This window comes from Gossypium hirsutum, chromosome D02 (genome assembly GCF_007990345.1).
Source record: "Gossypium hirsutum isolate 1008001.06 chromosome D02, Gossypium_hirsutum_v2.1, whole genome shotgun sequence".
In the NCBI taxonomy this organism is placed as follows: domain Eukaryota; kingdom Viridiplantae; phylum Streptophyta; class Magnoliopsida; order Malvales; family Malvaceae; genus Gossypium; species Gossypium hirsutum.
In genome coordinates this window covers 17,926,337-17,939,901 of record NC_053438.1, presented here as the reverse complement: position 1 = coordinate 17,939,901, position 13,565 = coordinate 17,926,337, and the positions used below count along the sequence as shown (strand labels likewise).

The window sequence follows — 13,565 nt, the reverse complement described above, 5'->3', positions numbered from 1 at the left end:
TATTTGAAAGATGAAATTGAATTGACATATGCACATAATAGGATGATATAAGGTATTTGGAATTGATAAATTAAAATGAGTTATTATATAGATCGAGAATTGAACCAAATCGAGGATAATCATGGAAAAGACAAAATTACGAATTAGTTTTGGCGATTTAACATGTTTGCTGATTTAATCAAGTAAGTTCATATGGTGTATTTATATGTAATAGTAATGTAAATATGTTTGAATTATGATTTTGTTTGTGTGTAATTGTTATTTTGAATTGGTTACAATTTTGTATAAAAAGGTGAGGCATAGTCTAAATTGTAAAGAAATGGTAATATGTGCATGTTGCAAAATATTCGAATGATGTGAAAGTGTACTCAGTCCTCAACAAGTAATAAAGTAGTAAGTAAAAAGTATAATCTCCATATAGATTTTATAGGCAAATGTTGTGAAAATAAAAACGTAGCAAATTGGTGATGGAAATAATTAGGAGTAGATTCAATTAACTAATTTACTTAACTAAGATTAACTAAGTATGCAAAAACTAATGGAAATTTAAACACATAATAAAAAGCAACAATTCACAATGACATGAAAGAGGTAGATGAATTCCCTTCTTTAACTTAAGATTATTAAAACAATGTTAATGAAGTTACAGAAGAAAACCATGACAATTCGACTATTTATTAACCCAATATGAATAAATTATGAAGTCATAATTATTTAATTATTAAATTTCTATAGCATATTTCTATGTTCAATCAACTTAATAATTTCATAAGCATACATCATAAAAGGATTATGCAAGGTACCATAATTGTTTAATATTATTACTAATTTAATCATTAAATGATCAAACATGCACCATTCAAATATTGTGTCAATTAATTACATTCTTATTTGGATTAAATAATTAATTCAATTGGTTTCCCACATTCATAATGCATGAGTATCATGTTCATGTTTTTATTTGAATGCATAAACAATAAAAGCACATAACAATTCTTAGCAATCATGTTTATCAATTTAGAACAAAATAAAATATTAAAGGGAAAGAAACTAGAAGAAAAATATGATGTTTCTCCGTAGCTCAACTTGTGTTCCTTTTCCTCCTTCCTTCTACTTTTCTCCTTTACATAATTGTTCCTTAAGGTGTTGAATTTTACTGCTCAAAAGAATTTCTGAAATGCTCCTCTCAAACTCTTGTGTTGCCCTTTCAAATGGGAAGTGAAAGAATGTAGAATGGGAGCAAAAATGGTGAATGAGGGATGAGTGAAATGGGTGAATAGCTCGCCCCTATTTATCTTTGTAGAAGCCAGCTTTTTTTAGCAAATTGGAGCCTTGAATTTCTCTTCACATGTGGTGACCCTTGCTTTAAAGAGAAAGAGTGGATGACTTTGAAAGTTTGCTTGATTCATGCTTGATTCAAGGGAGAGAGAGCTTGAAATGAGGAGGGAAGGTGGATAGTCACTTGAGGGGATTTCCTTGCTAATGTTTTCATGTTTTACCAAGTCTTTTGATGATGGTTTGGGCACCTCTATGGACAATTGGTACACAAAAATATTACATATTTACAGTCCTCTTAGCAAGCTGTCCATTTTTGTTTACCCAATTCTTAAGTTGGGCCAAGGATGTTACTAGAGTTCAATTATTCTCTTTTGGGGCATCCAAAGATGACATTCAACAACTTACTCTGCATACCTTGTGCTGTAGAAATGCTACCACATTGAGAATTATAGGTGAGCTTTAAGACTGCCTTTTCTTCTAGTGTATCAACTATCTCCAAAATTGAAAAAATCATGTATTTTACTATATAAATTAATCTATTTAGCAAATTTACCTTATTATCATCCAACAGGACATAATTATAACAAAAACTCCAAATTTGTTATCATCCACTCAAAATTTACATAGATTATTAGTTTAGAAGTGTTGAAGATAACCTTATATATTAGAGTTATCAATGTTATATGTGTCTAAATGAATACGAAATGTTTTATGATAGGATGATATGTATATGATAACACTTTAGTGATTTAAATGATACGAATACAATATTAATTCCCATGTGAACTTAATTAAAGATTAGGATACGATTGATATACCAATAAGGTTATTTGCGCGCTTGTGTGGGTTTAGCACTTCGGTGTTCTCTATTAAACACTTTGATGCTCTCTGCTTAGCACTTCAATGCTTTCTGCTTAGCAGTTCAATGCTATCTGCTTACCACTATGGTGCTCTCTGGTGTGTTGCAATTTCCTGTGTATCTGAATCTATTTATTATAGTTCATCGGGCTAGTTTATTATGAGTTTGTTGTTATATGATGATTAGATAATGAAAATGGTATTGAATTGTGAATTCTATGTGTATGGTACTAAATTGAATAACATAATAAATGTTGAACTATTATATGATTCAGTTATATGATGAACTCACCTTATTGTTGTGAAATGTTTGTCAAGCAAATTATGTCAAGTTAATTAGTTTGATACGCTTAATCAAGGTAAGTTTATCAGTTTAAAACCTATGAACTTACTAAGCATTCAAAATGCTTACGTAGTTATTTTCCCCTTTTCTGTAGATTGTCGATTTACAAAACGCGTCGATCAGATCAGATGAAGCTCACACTATCCTCCTATCGACTCAGTAGAATTTTACTTGTTTTAATTTCAGTTATATGGCATGTACATAGGTGTTCTACATATAAGTTTTCTTGAAAACGATAGCTTGGTTTGAATCTTAGTTAACGGTTGAATTTAAGAAAGTGGATGTTTATATTTATATGTGTGTATGTGTAAACTCTAATTTATATAGGGTTTTTATAGTTGTTTTTGGCACCTTTTTACTTAAAAATAATATTAATCCTGAGCATTTGATTACTAATTAGGTGAATTTTATTTATATTTCAATAATGAACATGATTTAATGAAGAATATGATTTTATGCTATTTTTGCATTAAATTTGTACATAACTTAATTATTTTATGCTATTTATTGATCTTGCTTTAATTAATACAGTTGGACCAAGGAATTATGCATGATTTGTTTATAAAATAAAGCTGCATGGACATGCCCAATTTCACTCTATATGGACGACAAACACATGTAAAATAGGTCAAAAAGAAGTTGATTTGATCCAATTGGGGAAGGGTCAACTGATGGACAAATTTGATAAAAAATTGGAGTCACCAAATCGTCCAAATAATGGAAAATATGCCCAATTTAGCAAAGTCATACTCGTTGCGAGATTAAGCTTAAGCATAGTTTAATTCATTCCCATCCAATTCAATTTTTACTTGGCAAGAATTAGTTGAAAGCTTTCTGGTGAAGTATTTCCCAACTAGAAAAAATGATAAGTTGCGGAATGAGATCACCACTTTTCAGTATATGGATGATGAGTCCCTACACAAGGCACGGAAAAGATTCAAAGGGCTACTATGTAAATGCCCTCACCACGAGATTCTGCATTGCATTCAGTTGGAAACATTTTATAATGGTTTCAACGTACACATAACGTTGGTGGTAGATGCTTCTACGAATGGTGCTCTCTTATCAAGGTCTTTAAATGAGGCTTACGAGATCATGGAGAGAATAGCCAGTAACAATTACCAGTGGCCAACAAATCAAGCAGCTTCAAGAAGATGAATAGCCGGAGTGCATGGACTAGACGCCCTTAGTTTAATCTCAGCTCAGGTATCGTCTATCTCTTTAATGTTGAAAGAGTTTACTACTAACAATTTAAATCATGTTGCAGCTCAGCCACCAATTTACTACCAATGAACTAGACCAAACAACAATTACATGCAGTATAGATCAAACCAACTTCTTGATTTCAACCAACAAGTTCAAAAATCACCATAAGTTGAATCCTCCAATAATGTGGAGAATTTACTGAAGGCATACATTGCTAAAAATGATGCCTTAATTCAAGGCCAAGCAACAACATTGGAGAATCTCGAAAATCAAGTGGGACAATTAGCTAATGAGCTTAGAAGTAAACCCAATGTGCTGTACCAAGCAACATAAAAAATCCTCTACCAGTCAAATCTTCTAGTAATATTAAGAGCTTATTAAAGCACACATGGTGAAGAATGATGCGATTTTGAGAAATTTGGAGAACCATATGAGGCAGTTATCCGGCGAACTTTGAAATAGACCACAAGGAGTTTTGCCTAGTGACATGCAGAACTTAAGAAAACTGGGCAAGGAAAATTATAAAATAGTCCATTTATGAAGCGGAAGGACTTTTGAACCCAATGAGGCTGAGGTTGATGATGAACCTCTCAAGAAAGAGGAAAATCAACCATTAGTTGAACTTCCTACACCAGAGAAGCAAAATTCTGCAAATTTTGAAGAGGTAAAATCTAAACTAGTGAATTATGATAAGCTAACCTCTTCGTTAGATGCAGATATATTACCTCGAAAGAGCTATCTAACCCATGCCAAAGTTTCGAAGCTTCCATATCCTCAAAGACTCCAACAACATAAACAAGATACTGAATTTAAGAGAATGTTGGATGTGTTGAAACAACTGCATATCAACATTCCGTTGGTGAAATCTTTGGAGCAAATATCAAATTATGCAATGTTAGGTCGCTGGTTCGCCCTGTGGCATAGCGGAAAAATTATTCCAGTGATCCAAACTAGGAATCCATGCATGAGGAACGAATCAGGAACAAAAGGTTTGAAAAATATACCTTTCGTGCTCTGAAAAATAGGAAGGAACCGTTGCGATTTTAATCCCTTTCGTGCGCTACTGACCCAAAGTCACAATAGAATCGTCCCAACCTCTACGTACTCCACCCTATTGCGAACAAATGAACAAAAACTCTAACTAAACGTTTTAGAGAGTTTTTTCAAAAAGAAATGTAGCTGCTAGACCAAGGTTCTCTTTCTTTTGTGGTTAATGTTGGTTAACAGTTTTCTGCACCCTAGGGTTTTATTTTATGATTTTTTTTATTTTATTTAATATTCCCTAAAAAAACAAAAACATAATCCCCTTTTTGGTGCCAGAATATATATATGAAAATATCACATTGTAATATCGTTTCCAAAAGGATATTAATTTCCATATTGATTTTATGTTTGACTGAAATTAAATTATTATAATACTTTATTTTAATGATTTCGGTAAACAAATCATAATTAATATTTTATATGAATCAAATTCAGACATTTATTTTAATTATGTTCTCTATTCTTTTACAACAAATTTGTACATATATTGTGTTTATTATTTCACTGTCAAATTAAATTAATTCGGTAATTAATATTATTCTCATGACAATTAAATTTAATACCAACTGTGTTTAGATTCTGTTCGTTTCAACCATAGGGTGTGACCCTGTAGCCTATTGTAACATTGGTAGTAATACTAGAACACTTCAAGCATTACAGGCAATGAGTGGCATCTAACAATGCATCATCGCTACCCAAGTTACAAGAAGTGGTTCAACATAACCTTTCTATGATAAATTTTCATGTATTATAACCTTTTTGTCATTTATATCTCGATTGGACACAAGTCATGGAATAACCATACTTGCAAAGCCCAATATCATGTTTCTTGATACCCGAAGTAGACTATAAAAAACAAATAAGTGTAATATCTCATATTAACTTATTTGAGCATGGCCATGCATTTCTAGTCTCATTTCATCAAGTGGCCTAAGATATTGCTCCCATTATGTAGGAGGGACAAATCCTATCTTGATCAATCATATCCCACTACATAGATTGTGGCATACCCAACACCAGTCTTTATAGTACAACCTGTTACAATAGATGTTTGACTGTATCAAAATATACGACTCACTATGTTGGGACAATGATGATCTCAAGTGTAAGGATTGTATACATAGTTATCACTATGAGTAATGTTGTGACTATTACATAATAATCTAAGAAACATACTCATAGCGGGTCAGTCCAATATGTCGTTCTCTAACATATACTCATGTATTGATTTTAACATCCCTATGTCAATGACAACACTTTGTCATCAATCAACTACATGTTAGCCTTAATGCATTATTATTGTCTAAGCCCACAATAATACTCAACTAGGGACCTTTTAAGAATAATCATATTATTCTCATGACATTGTTATAAAACAATTTATTTATATACACAGAAAAGAATACATTAACATGTGAAAGCTATGAAGGAATTTCTATCTAAAAGGATAAGGTTTGGGGAATTTGAAACTGTAGCCCTGACTACAAAATGTAGCCTATTTTTTCAAAACAAGTTGCCTCCTAAGTTGAAGGATCCATGAAGTTTCACCATACCTTGCCATATTAGAGAATCCTATTGTGGTAAGGCTTTGTGCGATTTAAGATCAATGATCAAATTGATGCCTACATTTGTGTTTAGATGATTAGGTGTCAGTAAGGCTAGATCGACCATAATTATACCCCAACTGGCGAATCGATCCTTCACATACCCAAAAGGAAAGATTGTGGATGTCTTGATATGTGTTGATCAATTCATATTTCCTGCTGACTTTATTATCTTAGATTTTGAAGTAGATAAAGGTGTACCAATCATCCTAGGAAGGCCTTTCTTGGCAATCGGTAGAACGATAATCGATGTACAGAAAGGTGAACTCACCATGCAAGTTCAAAATGAATGGGTGACCTTTAATGTACTTAAGGTCATAAGATCTCTTGATAAGGTTGAAGATTGTTTTGCTGTCTCCAAAGAAGATTCACTGGTTCCTACAAAATTAGAATACAATGATCCATTGGAAGGTATTCCATCTGACTCTCTACGTCAAGATGAGGATGACATATGTTTTGAAGCTAACTCGAAAGAATTCAGTTCAAAAGTTCAATTCGAGTCATTAGAGCTATCATCACATGAGTACAAGCAACTCGACCCATCAAGAGAAAAACCACCTGAGTTAGATTTAACTATTTTGAAAAAGCACGAGAAAGGCATCGAGTGGACTATTGCAAATATTGAAAAGGGATCTATCAAGGGATAGAAGATTTTGATTCAATGTCGAGTATTTGATCCTGGGAAACTCGAGTCTCAATGGTTAAAAGCAAGGATCATGAATCTCATTTATGACATTCCGTTGGTGGGACTTATACGAAAGAAAGAAGATATAACGAAAATGAGTTGATTTCGTTAAGTAGGAAGATTCATATGAATGGCAAAAAGGCAAGCAACGCAATGCAGAAATACCATTTTTCGTTGCTATTCTTTGATCAAATATTGAATATAATTGCTGGGCAACATTATCTCTTCTTCCTAGATGGATACGATTGGTATGATAAATGGTCGTTTGACATTGCCTTTGTCAATGATAATCATCAATAACATTGAGAGAGTTCTCTTCACTTTCTCTGTTGTTAATTTATTTTTAGTTTTTTTTCTTTATCTCTCATTTGAATAAATGGCATGCTTAAAAATTATTTTTCATGAAGTAGTACTTCAAATTAATTTTGTCTAAGGAGATTGGAACTTAACTAGGACCATTTGTGACCCCTTCAACCTTTCCTAGGAATTTAATTTGATGTAATTTTTCGAGAATAAATTTTATAAATAACCTAAAATAAAATTTTCATTTTTAATTTTATTATCTTTTGTTTAATAAGAGGGTAAATTTGGCCCAAGTACTAAACAGTTTATTTTTCTGGTTCAATTTAATTCTTCAGTAAAGGTAATAAATTTTTTGTAGTTTTGGGCTCAAAGGCCAGAACAGTGATAAGGAGCTCGCTATGTGACACCCAAGACACACCCCAACCTTATAACACCTAAATCTTCTCTAAATATTAGTTATCTATTAACGCGAAAGCAAAATATGAGCCAATTTTAAAATTTTCCTAGGTAATTTAACCTAAGGGCATTTTCATCACTTTACCACCTATGGTAAAACTAACTTGATTTTAGATTTAAATGTTTACCGACCTTTTTTTAGTCAAAATTATGCCAATCTAAAAATTTCAGCTTAAATTGAGTTCATTTGCTATGTCTAATTCAAGTTTTACTATTGTGGACTAAATTGTAACAAATACAATATATCAGAATATATTCCAAATTACAAGATAAATGTGTTTCTAATGAATTTCACCCATTATGAGACTAATCCTAAAATTTTACCAAGTTTCCTTATCATCTAAGGCTCTAATTAGACAAATCAATTTTCAAGACTAGATAGTAATTTTAACAAATTAGAATACCAATTTCAAAAGACAAAAATTCAAACCCCCAAAAACCCACACGGCCGTTTTCCCCAGCCCGTGTGTCAATAAATTCCCGCGTTCATGTCGTAAGAAACTTTTATATAGATTGCACACGCCCGCGTAGAAATTCCACACGCCCGTGTGTGATAGCTTCAGCTTCCACAAGCTCGTGTCACCTACCCACACGTCCGTGTGCAACCCCTCACACACTCGTGTGGATAGTCACACACCTGTGTGGATAGGCACATGCCCGTGTGAAAACCACTACACCTATTTTTGCGAAAAACTTGTTTTAAGACCCGATTTTACATATTTTAACGACCAATTAAACCTAATTTAACTATGATTAATTAAGATATATAGACACACAATTGAACTTATTGACATCAATTAAGCCTCAATTAAATAGAATTAAGCAATTCATTTCATGCACATAAAACACCGAATAACTCAAACAAGTGGCGTATGTAATAGCCCGTTTTTCAGCGTTGTCAGAAATAGTGGTTTCAGGGCCACCAAATCTGATGATAGAGTTCATAAACATTACTATTTAATATTTATGAGTCAAATATTATTTTTAAAATGGTTTTTTGATTTGATACATTATGATTTATAAGCGATTTATTAAGTTTAAGTGCTATGACCATAGGTCAAGTGGTTTTAGAAAATGAGGTATTAAGACCTCGTTTTTATAAATTGAGTCCTAAATATTTTTCTAAATATTTACTGAGTGTCATTAAGGTGGTATTAAATTTTCGTTGGAAAATTTTAACGTTTCGATAGTTAATTAATTAAAAAGGACTAAATTGTAAAAGATGTAAAATTTAACCACTATTTGATTTGAGTGATTAAATGGTTAATGAAATAAAGGAAAAATGACTTAAATGGTAATTACACCATTCAAGGTGTTAGTGGACAATAATGGACATGAATTTGATATTATATTTAATTATTAACTAAGATTAATATAGTAATTTGATAATTATATTAAATTAAAATAAAACAAAAGGTTGTTCTTCATCAACCGAACCATCATGGATTTTTGAGATGAAGATTTCGACCATGGACAAATTGCTTCATGGTAATTGATTTTGGCCTTATTTTAAATAATTTTTTATGTTTTTGAAATCATTGCAACTAGGTCTAGTTAGCTTGTACCTTCGATTTTGAAGCCGTTAAAGATTTTGAATATTTCTATTGATGAAACTTGTGATTTTAGATGTTAAATGATGAATTTTAGATATTATTTTCTATTTAGCAGTATTTTATTAAGTGATTTTTGATGAGTTTTTTGATTAGGGACTAAATTGTTAAAATAGTAAAAGTACAAGGGTTTAATGCGAAATTGTTCCATTAATGGGCTATTTTTGATACCATGAACATTCAAATAAGCTAAATTCTAGTTCAAAATGGTTAATTTGCATGTTTTGGGCTCAGGGACTAAATTGAATAAAAGTAAAAATGCTAAAAATGACTAAATTGAATAAAATGAATTGTTTTACTGTCTAAATTAATATATTGAATGAAATTATTAATTTAGATCAAGATCAGGTGGAAAATCAAGGAAAATAAAAAATTACCAAAATGCCCCTAAACTTTGGTATTTCTAGAATTTAGCCAGGTAAGTTCGTATGAACTATATTCTGTATAATTTTTATTAAATTGAATGTTACTATATGATTATATTGTATTAAATTAATATATTTATGTTAGTATGCAATTTATCATGTTATGAAATGATGTAAATCCAACGATGTACGACAATTACCAAGCCCCGTTTGAACGTTAGGAATTTGTAAAATACAAATGACATGTCATTAGGGTTTACATGATTCGAGTGCTGGTCTTGAACATCCTACCAATGGCTGAGGTTTGACATGTGTTGTAGATACTCCACAGCTCGTGTGAGCAGCATCGTGTAGCTACGTTTCGACCCACAGCTCGTGTGAGCATCCCGATTTATAGCTCGTGTGAGCATACATGTACAATAATTGATATATTACAGTTATATGAGTTAGCACACTATGTGTGAGCTATCCTGGGTATTTAATGGTATTCTAAATGGTTCAACGGGTATTATTCAGATAAGAAACAGTAAGAGAATGATGTATATTATGACATGTACATATATGAACATCCTTAATATGATGATACATGGAAATTATGTAAGTTCAGGTAAGTAATAAACTCAAGTTTTACATGTTGAGAATAAATGGTTGTCCATGTTGAATTTATATGAAATATGTTCAAGTATGCTAACATGTTGTAACACCCCTAACCCTTATCCATCACTGGAACAAGTGATGGAGCATTGCCGGACTTTCAAATCAAACGAATAGAAAGTATCAAACATTTCAAATTATATCGATAATCATATTAAAACTAATCCAAAACATACATATTATCCCTTATACGAGCCCTCGAGGTCCAAAAAACACGTTAGAAACAAGTCGGGACTAAATCGGAAACTCAAAGAATCTTTTAAAAAACATTGAAAATTTTCAACATCGCTGGGGTGACACAGCCGTATGGCCAGGCAATGTGACCCACACAGCCAAAGGACACGTCGTGTCTTAGGCCGTCTGAGCATTCAAAGTAGGGACACAGTCGTGTCCCAGCCAATGTCCGTGTCCATGCCCGTGTAACTCACTGACTTGGGTCACACAGCTAAGCCACACATCCGTATGCCAAGCTGTGTACCCTTCGAAGTAACCTCACACACCCATGTGCCAGGCCGTGTCTGTGTACCAAGCCGTGTACCCTTGAAAGTAACCTCACACACCCATGTGCCAGGCCGTGTGCTAGGCCATGTAATAGCCTGACTTACAACCCTTTAAAAGCTACAAGGGACACACGACCGTGTCGCTTGGCTGTGTGTCACACACAGCTGAGACACACGCCTGTGTCTCTACTTGTGTGGACAAAAATAGGCCATTTTACAAGCCATTTTCTCGCCTATGTTCACAAGTACCTACAACCAAGGTTTTAATAATATTCAAGCCATCAAAAAGGCATCCAAACCATGCATAATCAAGCTATAAACATATGGTATGATAGCATACAACCGATATGCCCAATGACACCTCAAATGACAATTTTTAAACATGTATAAACATATACTCTATTTGGAAAAATAATCAACTAAATACTAAGAATATTTTCATCAATTCATGCCATTTATTTTACTTACCAAAACATACCAAAACTTATCAATTGGTACCAAATATGCCATTCTAAACTAGCACCAAATCACCATATAAGTCATACATACTAAAGTACCAATTCACCACAAATTCATCATATCACAAAACACATTTAACTATCATTTTACCTTTCATTATTCAAACACAAAAAAAGGCACATATCAACCATGCTAAGGCTACTTATATATATACCAAAATATGCCAAAACACAAGCCAAATCAAATGGGCCTATTCACAACAAAACACATGGCCAGCATTAGCCAAAATACCTATACATGCCTTTATAACCAAAATTAAACAACCGAATGTACCAAAAGAGCTGATGGATAGTGTGATATAGCTCTGACAAGCTTTCAACGATCTTCTGATTCACTATAAAACATGGAAAATAACACAGAGTAAACATTTAAGCTTAGTAAGTTCATATAACATAGAATAAAACTTACCACTTAGTCACATAATAGGTAAGTAACGTAGCTTATTCCAACCATAATTTGGCCAAAGCCTATGCATATACATCAAACAAGTTAGCCATGTAAACATATACATAAACTAAGTAAACATGGATGAGCACAACATATAATTACATTTCATATACATGTATCATCTATTTCTATATACCATGTAACAACATTTCAATGTAATTCATATAAATCCCTGTATAGTTCGTATCAAACTCTTACCATTTCGTATCAGAACATTGCTCGCTGAACCATTTAGAATATTGTTGGATACTTGGGATAGCTCACATATAGTGTGCCAAATCATATAACTGTAATTTGTAAAATCATGTACATGTATGCTCATACGAGCTGTGAATCGGTATGCTCACTCTAGCTATAAATCGGTATGCTCTCACGAGCTGTAGATTAGTATGCTCACATGAGTTATAGATTGGAACATAGCTACACGATGCTGCTCACATGAGCTGTGGAGTATCCGCAACACATGCAGGACCTCATCGATCGGTAGGACGTTCAGGACCAGTACCTGAATCATGTAAACCCTAATGACATGTCATTTGTATCCTACGAATTCCTAAGGTTCAAAGGGGAATTGGTAATTGTAGTACATCATTTGATATGAAACCGTGTATACATATAGCAAATTTACAATTCATGCATATTTCAAAATAAAACATATAATCACAACTTAATCACACGAACTTACCTCAACGAGTTTACGTAAATATGAAGGCAATTAATCCGAGCCTCTCTCTTTGCCCCGATTTAAAGCCGTACGAGGTCTGTCTTGATCTATACGGATAAATTTAACTCAATGCAAAATATATTTCATTCAATTTAACCCAAAATCATATTTTAAAAAAATTACCATTTTGCCTCTATACTTTTAATTTCTTTGCAATTTGGTCTCTATCCCATAAAAATGGAAACTCATGAAATTCCACCACAACCCACTATAGCTGAATATCAATTAAGTCCCTAACAAGTTTCACAATTTCACGATGTAAAATTTCTATTTTTCAATTTACTCCCTATTTGACAATTTCATCAAAAATCTCTTAACAAAAGTTGTTTATCTAACAAAAACCATCCATTTTCCATCATCAAACATCAAAAATCATGTATATTCATCAATGAAAAATCCTAATAGTTTAACAGTTTCACAAATTAGTCCCTCGGCTAGCTAGATTAAGCTACAATGATCCTGAAAACATAAAAATCATTAAAAACGGGAGAAAAATGCATACCTAATCAAGGAAACAAGGATGATTGAATGTAGCTTCAACAATGGCTACTATTTTATTCTATTTTTAGTTGAAAGATGAAAGTAAAAGATGATGTTTTGTTTTTATTTTATGTAATTTATCATTTATTTTCCTTTTTACTAATTTAACCTTTAAAATTAATGAAATTTACACAAATGCCAAGCCATGCTCATCCACTAACAACTGTAATGGTCTAATTACGATAGAAGGACTTTCATTTTAAATTTCTATAGCTATTTAATACCTTTAGCTATCAGAACTCAACTTTTCACTTTACGCGATTTAATCCTTTTTATCAAATTGAGCATATAAACGGTAAAACTTCTTAACAAAATATTTACAAGGTACTACCATCATGCCGTAGAAAATAAAATAATAATAAAATAAATTTTTTGACTTCAAATTTGTGGTCCCAAAACCACTCTTCTGATTTTACTGAAAACGGGTTG

The 13,565-nt window shown here is 32.5% G+C and overlaps 1 non-coding gene across 1 annotated transcript; it reads right to left on the bottom strand.

Moving 5' to 3' along the window:
- Positions 1 to 3,347: 3,347 nt before the first annotated feature.
- On the bottom strand, positions 3,348 to 3,453 carry LOC121215178 (small nucleolar RNA R71). The gene has a single exon (XR_005910907.1). It is a non-coding gene; the product is annotated as a small nucleolar RNA R71 (small nucleolar RNA).
- Positions 3,454 to 13,565: the final 10,112 nt, after the last annotated feature.